Source organism: Zalophus californianus, chromosome 4 (genome assembly GCF_009762305.2).
Source record: "Zalophus californianus isolate mZalCal1 chromosome 4, mZalCal1.pri.v2, whole genome shotgun sequence".
NCBI lineage: Eukaryota > Metazoa > Chordata > Mammalia > Carnivora > Otariidae > Zalophus > Zalophus californianus.
In genome coordinates, this window is record NC_045598.1 from 182667679 (window position 1) to 182677334 (window position 9656).

At 48.8% G+C, this 9656-nt stretch overlaps 1 long non-coding RNA gene across 2 annotated transcripts in view; it reads left to right on the forward strand.

The window, feature by feature from the left end:
• Positions 1-9024, forward strand: part of LOC113914157 — a 28108-nt gene extending 19084 nt beyond the window's left edge. The window contains exons 3-4 of one of the 2 annotated variants that reach the window (XR_003517396.2): positions 7862-7963; positions 8051-9024. This is a non-coding gene — a long non-coding RNA (uncharacterized LOC113914157). The remainder of the gene's footprint in view (positions 1-7861; positions 7964-8050) is intronic. The other variant, XR_003517397.2, reaches the window with a different exon arrangement.
• Positions 9025-9656: the final 632 nt, after the last annotated feature.

Here is a 9656-nt window from a genome sequence, read left to right on the forward strand (position 1 = left end):
CTTCCAAATGCAAAACGTCTGTGCATGAAGGAACATTATCATCAAAGTGAAAAGACAGCCCACAGAATGGGGGAAATATTTGCAAACCATATATCTGATAAGGGTCCAGTATCCAAAATACAGAAAGAATTTTTACAACGTAATACACACGAAAGGACAAACAACTCAATTAGAAAACAAACAAAGGATATGAATAGATATTTCTCTAAAAAAGATACACAAATGGCAAAGGAGTGCATGAAAAGTCATGCTCAATGTCATCAGGCGTTTGGAAAATGCAAGTCAAAATCACAATGGAATACCACTTTACACCTGTCAGGATGATAATAAAAACTTAGAAGAAGGAAAGTAGCAGGTGTCCGCAAAGATGTAGCGAATCCGGAGCCCTTGGCCGTTGCTGCTGGGAATGGAAGATACTTTGGCCATTGTGGAAAGGAGTTTGGGAGATCCTCAAAAAGTGAAACATGGAATTGGTGTATGACCCAGCAATTCTGCTCTTTGGTATATGCTCAGAAGCAAGTATTCAACAATTCTTGTCCATGAATATGTATAGTGGCCTTAGTCACAAAAACCAAGTGGTGGAAACAACTTGGATGTCTGTCAGCGGATGAACGGATCAACAAATTGTGGCCGACGCATGCAATGGAGCCTCAGTCGGCCACAAAAAGGAAGGAGGTTCTGACACCTGCTACAACATGGATGAATTTTAAAAACAGGAAGCTAAGCGAAAGTCTGATTCCATTTATGAGAAATATCTGGAACAGGTAAATCCATAACGACAGAACCCAGATTGGTGATTGCCAGGAACGAGGGGAGAAGAAATAAGGAGTAACTGCTCCCTGGGTGAGAGACTTTAGTTTGGGTGATAAAGATGTTTTGAAACTAGACAGAGGTGGTGGTTGCACAACACTGTGAATGTAGTAAATGTCACTGAATTGTACATTTTTTATTTACTTATTTGAGAGAGAGAGCGCGCAAGCAGGGGCGAGGGCAGAGGGAGAGGGAGAAGCAGACTCTATGCTGAGCAGGGAGCCCGACGTGGGGCTCGATGCCAGAACCTTGGGATCACGACCTGAGCCGAAGGCAGACTTTTAACCCACTGAGCTACCCAGGGGGCCCTGAATAGTACATTTTAAACAAAACCTTTACTTTCTATGTCACGTGAATTTCACCTCAATGGAAAAAAAGTATCAGAGGAACTAAAATATACCAATAAATGTTCCATCTTCCCTAAAACCGCCCCGAGAGTGTCTAACTGTGTGACTCTGGGTGAGTCTCTGGGTGTCTCTGAGCCCATGTTCTCTCTCTATGGTAGAGAGTTCTCTCTCTATCTGTAGAAAGGGAAGGATGATGGCCTCCTAAGTGAACTGCTTTGGACAGTTAGATGAGAATGCATCTAATATTAGCTAACAGGAAATTTTTTTTAAATAAGAAAATAAAAAGACGTCCCATACACATTTCATTTCAGTCTGGTCAGCCCTGGGTTTTTCCTCCGTTTCCTCTCTTAGAAAATCTGTCCTGCCAGCCACCTCGCACAAAGCCACTTAGTCACTCCCTCCCTGACATTTGTTAAGTTCTCCCCAGCTTGACGTCTTAGCTCTTTGTCATAAATCCCAGGAAGGAGGAGACCATGTCCATATTTACTCCTCTTGGCTTCTCAGTGCCTGGCCCAGCCCCAAACACACAGTGATGACACCAGCTGCCCTCTGCAGTGCTCCTAGTAAGCTGGCTTCTAGGCTAAGCACTTTACCCACGTGGTGAATTTTATTAAGTTCTTGCAGCACTTCTATGAAGTAAGGATTGCCATGCCCATTTTGCAGATGAAAAGGCAGGTGCAGGAGGGGGGTGGCATCTCCAAGGGCACACAGGTGCTGGGTGACAGGGCTGGGATGTGTGCAAAGATCTGTTCTGACCGGAGCACAGTGCTCCGTCCCTGGACTACGTCCCATTCAAAAGACGTGCTGGACTGAGTTTGATTTGTTTCACGATTGGGCGTCAGCTTTGAGAGAATGTTGGCGGGAAAGAAACACAGGGGTCTGCCATGAAAAGGCGTTCCTCTGACAGTCAGGAGACTTGTACCTTGGTCCAAGCTTTGCCATTTTTCTCCCAGGGACTCTGTTTTCCCATCTGTTCAGTGGGAGGGCTGGATTGGTCCTCAGTTACTGTAATGCTCTGAGTTCCCGTAAGAGGCTCTTTATCAAAGAATTAGAACTTCTCTTGGAGCGCCTCGTATTTTCTTCCAAGGAGAAACTGTAGAGAATTGTTGCACCATTTGAGAAATGAGGTCTATCTTCTATCAAAGAATTAGAACTTCTCTTGGAGCGCCTCGTATTTTCTTCCAAGGAGAAACTGTAGAGAATTGTTGCACCATTTGAGAAATGAGGTCACCTAACAGGTTATCAGACAAGAATATGACGAGATCCCTCTACTGAAGGTGGGGGGGCTTCGCGGTGTGTCTGCCTCCGCGCTCCGGCCAGCACACCTAAGAGCTATGGATGGGACTCTGTCATCAGCTTCCCAGGACCTCTGCGGGGAGACCCATCACTCAGCTCATGGCTGAATCCCTCCGCAGGAGTTGCCCTTGGTCGAAGGGATCTGCCTCCCCCCAGGTCACATTCCCACCTCCAGGTTGCCTGCACCACACCACTAGCCTCTGTGGGGACACAAAGCCAGGCCCCCTCACCCCGTGGGGCCACCCAGCGCAGAGCTCCCAGAGGAGGGGGCTCAGCCAAGTCCTCTGCTGGGACCGCACCACAGTCCAGCTCCTGACTTTGCCCCATCCTGCTTCCTTTCTGCCCACGGAGTGGATGGGGCCACTGCCTGATGTACCTCCCGCACCCCACCTTTTCCTCAGAGCTTGTTTTCCCAGGAAACCTGAGCTGGGACAATGGCATCATGGTTGTTTGGCTTTTAGAGAAGAAATAGAGGGGCCAGGGAAAGGCGTGACTTGCCCCAAGTCCCACCTTGTAAGTGCTCTATCCTCAGGTGGCTGGGCTGCTGGCTAGTTTAGGGGGAAAGGGGGACTGGGGTCTGTCCCCATGGCTGCCTGTCCTTCCATACACAGCCCGGTTCTCTCCCATGGGGCAGCAGCTCTGGCCTTCCTGGTGCTATGCCGAATATCCTTGACCATCTACTTTCCGACTTTTTCCAACTGCTCTGCCTGCTGAAGCAACGTCAAGTTCCCCTGCGTGGGTGGTGATGTAATCCACGGGCCTCTGGCACAGCCTCAAATTTCTCCAAAGCGCCTCTACTTCCCTCGGGCTCCAGGAGGCTGATGGCGAGGGTCGGTGTTTGCTGCAATTATAACTGAGCATGGACAAGGGGAAGCCTCTGGCATTTCCTGAGCACCTGCCACATGACGTGTGTCATGGCACGTGAGCTCCGCCAACCTCCCTGGTGGCAGGAACTGCACGTTCATGTGACAGCTGAGACAGTGGTGGCTCAGATGGGTGAGGTGACTTTCCCAACCTAACTTCTAAGAAGACCCAGATTTTCCTGGATCCCAAGCCTTACTTTTTAATCTGAGTTTGTGGTTAGGCAGGCTCAGCTGCGTGATTGGGCTAGGGGTGGGAAAGTGGCAGAATATGGGGACCTAGCTATACAGTGGATTGTTTGAGACACAGAGGGGGCTTCCTTGTCTCCTCCTTTTGCTGCCCCGCTGTAACGAGGCCTCACTTCCTGGGCTCCTCCCAGGCTGCCCTCTGCTCTGGCCCGGAAGCAGGGACGAGGGCACAGGGCTAATCCCTGCTCAGCTCACTCATATTTGGGCTGAGACACAGCCCCCGCAGCTGGGAATCCTGGGTGACAGGGCGATCTGAGCAGTGGGAGATCTGAAGTTGAGAGGAGGAGGGAGCCCAGAAATCAGCAAGAGAGTGTCCACCCTTGTGCAGGGGACACTGGGGTGTAATGGGACAGGAAATCGGCCTCGTGCTTTTTCCAAACAAACTGGGTAAAAATACGTTGTTTTTATCAAAAAGGACAAATACCAGAGAAGAAATGAGTGCCCACTTGCGGAGATATGCACCACGCTCGGGGACATCTGGCGTGCCTCCCAGTCACGTTCTGACTCTTGTCTACCCCGCACTGGACCAGGGACCCGGAATGTTTGCATGTTAGTTAGTCAGTGGCTCTCCAACATCTCTGTCCATTAAAATCATTTTGGGGGCTGGTACCCAGGCCCTACCCTGGACTCATTCAGCCCGAATCTGAGCGTTCATATTCTGTTTACTCTCCACACGTGAGTCTGCCATGCAGCCGAACTTTGAGAACCACTGGCTTCCTATTGGTTGATTTTCATAGAAACCTTCCAAGGATAGGTTTTCTTCTTCTCATTTTGAGACGTCTGTCCGCCTCAAGCGCTGATGCCCTCATGGCCCTGCTTGCCTGTGGAGGCAGGTTTGGGGCACGTTGAGGACACTGGGGACACGGTGGCCAAGCGGCTGGAGAGGCGGAGTTGCCGCGGGGCAAGCAGAGAGATGGGCACGGTCGTGGTGGGCACCAGGCAGTCCCAGAGCCCCTGAACAGACCCGGCGGGCATCGTGCTGGCTGCAGGGGACATGGCGAGGGATGCAAGCTTGGCTTCTGCTTGAGGAGGTCATGGTTCACTTGCTTCAAATCCGAGCTCCTGGCTTGCACCTGGGAATTGGCTAGAAGTATCCATTGTTGGGCCCCAGCCCAAAGCTACTGAATTAGCATCCTGGGTCATGGGGTTCAGCAGTCTGTGGTTTGACAGCCCTCAGGGGGATCCTGATGCTTATTCCAGTCTGAGAGCTACTAGGCATGGTTTCTGACATGGGTTGTGGGAGACAAGTCTCCAGAGCATCAGTTTCCTTACTCATCGGATGGGGCAGATTATCCAAATTCCACAGGATGAAATCAGAGCATGCAGAATTACCCAGAGAGCAGTAACTACAACAACAACACGTTTAGAAATTTTTTTTCTTTTTTTTTTGTCACCAGACCCCTTGCTACATTCTTTTTCTAGATCATCTGAGTTAACCCTTCCACCAGGGCTACTGTCTGCCTCATTTTACAGGTGAGGAAATGAGGTGCACAGGCCCAAGGATGCTGCCTAGGGCAGTCCAGGTCCAGGGGCCCTGCACTGAGCCCCTACCTCCCACCACAGACACATGCCTGGCTCCACTGGAGAAAGTTGATGCTGAGCCATAAGACCCACGAGAGGGTAAGGGCACTGAATCTCCTGGACCGCCACCTCCCCTCTCCTGGGAAAACAGAAAGAGAGAACAGGATGCTCTGTTTCCAAAGATTTCTATCCAATACGGGACATTTTTATATGGAAGACTGGTGTCTTGGAGCAAGACCAAGTGAGAGAGGGAAATGAGAGAAGCAGGTTGGAAGGGAGAGCTGAAGGTCTGGCACATCTCCATCGCTGGAAGAAAAACATGGAAGATTTAGGTAAAAATGTATCAACGCTGTGCCCCAACAGGTATCAGAATGAACATATCGATGAAAGGCTCCTCAGAGGATAGGAACCACATCAGCAGAGGCAGCTGAGTCCTGAGGCGGAGCTGCATGTGGAGATAGACAGACGGGGGACGGGAGGGCTTGCCCTCTGCCGCTTGCTGCTGCGTGACCCTGCACCAGTGCCCTGGCCTCTCTGAGCATCAGTGTGAAGCATTTTTCAGGTGTTACCTTACTGAATTCTCGTAATTACTGGGACACAAACTCCACTTGCACTGATAGCCTGGCTCAAGCATCACTGGGGTGTGGGCATGCATGCGTGTGTGTTCCAGTTGGCGCAGCCACTGGTGGCATTTGGGAGGGAGAATTAGAGGTTATTCATTCTCACCACCCCGTTTTCCATATGGGGAAAGGACTCGTAGAGAAGACACTCTGTAGTGTCTCCATGAGCAGGACAAGAATGTGCTGTTTGTGCTATTTTTGCACTGGTTAAGGGCAAGAGAAAAGGAGCCTGATTGGTTTCAGATCTCATCCTACCACGTCCTAGCTGTGTGATCTTGGGCAAGTGACTGACCCTCTCTGTGCCTCACCTAGTTAACAGAGCATAGCAGCGCCTAAGGATTGTGGTGGCTGCCAGGTAAACCACTGCATTTACACACCCAGGGACAGACGCTGCAAATTCATAGGTAAGTACAGAATGCATCTGCAAATCCAAGCACATGAGGATGGCACATCACGGCCACATGCTTGGAAAATAAAGTGGTCAGAAGCAGAGTCTTTGGAGTCAGACTGACACAGGTTCAAGGCCTCTGTCTGACCCCCCACCCCACCCCTTTTCCTCACCTGTGGGCCTCCCTGATTTATAAGTGGTTGAGATGATTAAAATGCAAGCTGCCCGTCGAGCTCTGACAGACAATTAGCCGGTGTTTCTTGCTGCTGCCCGATTCTTTGCAGAGAATGGCGTAGAAGGTGCTTGTTGTAGCCATTCTGAGGGACACACGTGGATTTCTTGCAGGCAAGGGAGGGGATGGACAGCTCTGTCACCTTAGCATCATTTTTGTTCCTCTTGTGTGTGCATGTGTGTGTGTTGCTTTTTGCTCTGACATATGTTTTAAAATCCACAAAACACAGCAATAATCGCTTTGTATGGGTCCTCATTCACTTCTGTTTGCCCTCGCCGGTGTCCTCACACCTCTGTGTATCACCCTGGGACCGCCTGCCTCTTGTCCAGAGAGAGTGGTCGCTTTTTCCTGTTCCTTTCTGTTCTAGCTTGCCTGGAAAATGTCATTTTCATTTTTCAAAAGTGATTTCTGGGGCGCCTGGGGTGGCGCGGTCGGTTGAGCATCCTACTCTTGGTTCCTGCTCAGGTCGTGATCTCAAGGTCTTGAGATGGGCTCTGCGCTCAGCATGGAGTCTGCTCAAGATTCTCTCTCCCCTGCCCCTCCTCCTCTCTCTCTCTCTCTCAAATAAATAAACAAATAAATAATTCTTTGTAAAAAGCGATTTCTACTGCCTATGTAGAATTCTATTTGGCGTTTTCTTTTGCAATTTAAGGGTGTCATTCCATTGTCTTCTGGCTTGCATCCTTTTTTCTGAAAGGTCAGCTGTCAGCCATACTGTTGTTCCTTTGAAAGAAATGTTTGTCCTTCCTTCCTTCCTTCCTTCCTTCCTTCCTTCCTTCCTTCCTTCCTTCCTTCCTTCCCTCCTTCCTTCCTTCCTTCCTTCCTTCCTTCCATTCTTCCCTTTTCCCTCCCTTCCTCCTTCCCACCTTTCTTTCCCTCTTTCTTCCCTTCCCTCTTTCCTTAAACAATAAAGTATCATGAATATATAGAAAAATGCATTCAGCATACATACACATGCGTATGACTGGGTGAACTCTAGCAAATTGAATGAACCTTCATCCACCGCATCTGCAAACAGATAAAGAAGAAGATCATAGTCAGCTCACCCAGAAGCTTTCTTGTCATGTCACTTCCACTAACTACTCTCCAACAAGGGCTCAACTCTCACTTCTAATACCACCACTGTGGCTTAGTGTTTTTTCTCTGTTTCTGGACTTTATATAGATGGAATCATGCATACTCATGCATGCTCTTGTCTCTGGCTTCCTTTTCAACGTGATGTTGGTGAGATTCATCCATGCTGTCACGTGTAGTCATAGAGGCTGTATTCTCAGTGCTGTGTAGTATTGCATGGGAGGAAGATGCCACAATTAATTTACCTCTTCATTCTACAGTGCTTGAGATCTAGGTGAGTCCCAGTGATAAGCAGTGTTTCTGTGGGAATTCTAGCACATGTCTGGGTAAACATATCCAGGGGTGGAATTACCCAGGCAAAAATAAGCGTATCTTCAGCTTTTGTAGATGTTGCCAAACTGACCTAGAGGTCCAACTGCTCCATATCTTCCGGACATGTAGTAACTTTGTCTTCTACATCATAGCCATTCCAGAGGGTGCACCATGTTTTGAGCCCAGCATTGATACCCTTATTGTGAACTGACAACACAGCCTGCTCACAGGCCATTGCAGACGAAACCAGAGAGGTGAGGACATAAGCAGAGGCAAGAAGGAGGCACCTAACAGTTATAGATCCTGAGGTGAGATAGATCATTATTATTTCCATTTTACAGATGAAGAAAATGAAGCCCAGAATGCTGAACTAACTTCTCTAAGGACACACAGCTAGCAGAAGACAGAAATTGGATTTGACTGAGATTTGTCTGACTCCTGGTCCCCAGTCATACCAGGATGGACATTTGGATGTTCCCTTCAACTTTGGGGGCCACCTGAATTCCCCCACCTGCCCTTATGATCTTAGCTCTGGACCTCCCTTTTCTGCACAACACTCTCTATGAAGGCGAGTGAGTAACTGGAATGTGGTTTTCTATTTGTTCTTATTCTGATTCAAAGACCAGTCGACTGAGGCTCAGAGAGATGAGGTGACTTCCCTGGGTTCTGGAAGCTAACAGGTGGTCAAGCAGACCCCTGGCCTGATAAAGTGCCTGCCACCCCACCTCACTACCTCTGTGGTCTCCAAGACAGTGCTGAGAAAAGGAGAAGACACATTTCTGTTTTGTTTTCTTGGCATGAAATCACGTTTGCTTTGTGCCATAAGGTGAAAACTGTTTCTAAATGGTGTGTCGGTGAGCATGTGCACACGCGTATGCACACAAATCCTCATGCAGGCTCACAGGAAGGGGTTTCACAATGCCCCTGTCTTGAGGGTGAATAGTCTAAGTATTGAAGAATAAAAGTTTTCATTGCTCAGAGTGCTGCCTGGGATTCCTGGAATATGAGGAAATGTGTTTACAGTTTAGTCCTAGGTCATGGATATGACCCAGAAATAAGGGCAAGCAGGGCAAGCAGAGGCACCTGGCTTGTGATGGGTCACATCTATCCATCAAACATTTACTGAGCACCTAATCTTCACCAGGCATTGAGCAGGGTGCAGGGATATGAAGGCGAGCAAGACGTAGTCTTGGTCTTCACGGAGATTTGGAGAAACAAACATCAGTACTCGTGCTGACCACTCTGTGTGAGGAGTGCTTTGATTGTACATGCAAGGTGGGGACTCCACAAGGACAGGGTCTAGCCTTTCCCATCCCCACTGTGTCCCTCATACCTGGTACAGTTGCAGGCATGCAGTAGGCCCTTGTGGACATGCCATAAGTTGAGCGTGAGGCTGGGACTGACTTTACTCAAGAAATCACGGAAGTAGAAGTTATCTAATATTAGAAGCCGGGTACCTATGCACTTACTCATTCATTATTCATTCTTCATCACCTCGGGTGTTAACTGAGCCATTTGCTCTTATGATGGTCATAGTACAGGAGGAAGGGAGGATGAATAACAGCTAAATTGCAACATATTTGGAACATACCGCACCAAGGTCAAAGTTGTGTGGGGCTCCAGAAGAGGAAGGGCCAGATAGAGCAAGGGAGGTCTCATGGTTTCCCAGAAAAGGTAACACTTGAACTGGCCTTTAAGTGCAAATGGAAGTTTCCAGAGGTGCAAAGGGGATGCAGTGAGGATGTTTGCAAGAATGTGAGGCCATTACTAGGGAACTTCCCAAATCCTGAAGACCCTGATGTTAGTAGAACTGACAACACGTTACAGTGCAACCATGTGTATGGATGTGCTTTATAAAATGTGAAGCACCCTGTGAATGACCCTGGGAAGACTAAGCAGAGGAACAGTAACTTGAGTGTTGGTACATTTTGGCGCTACAAGTCCACA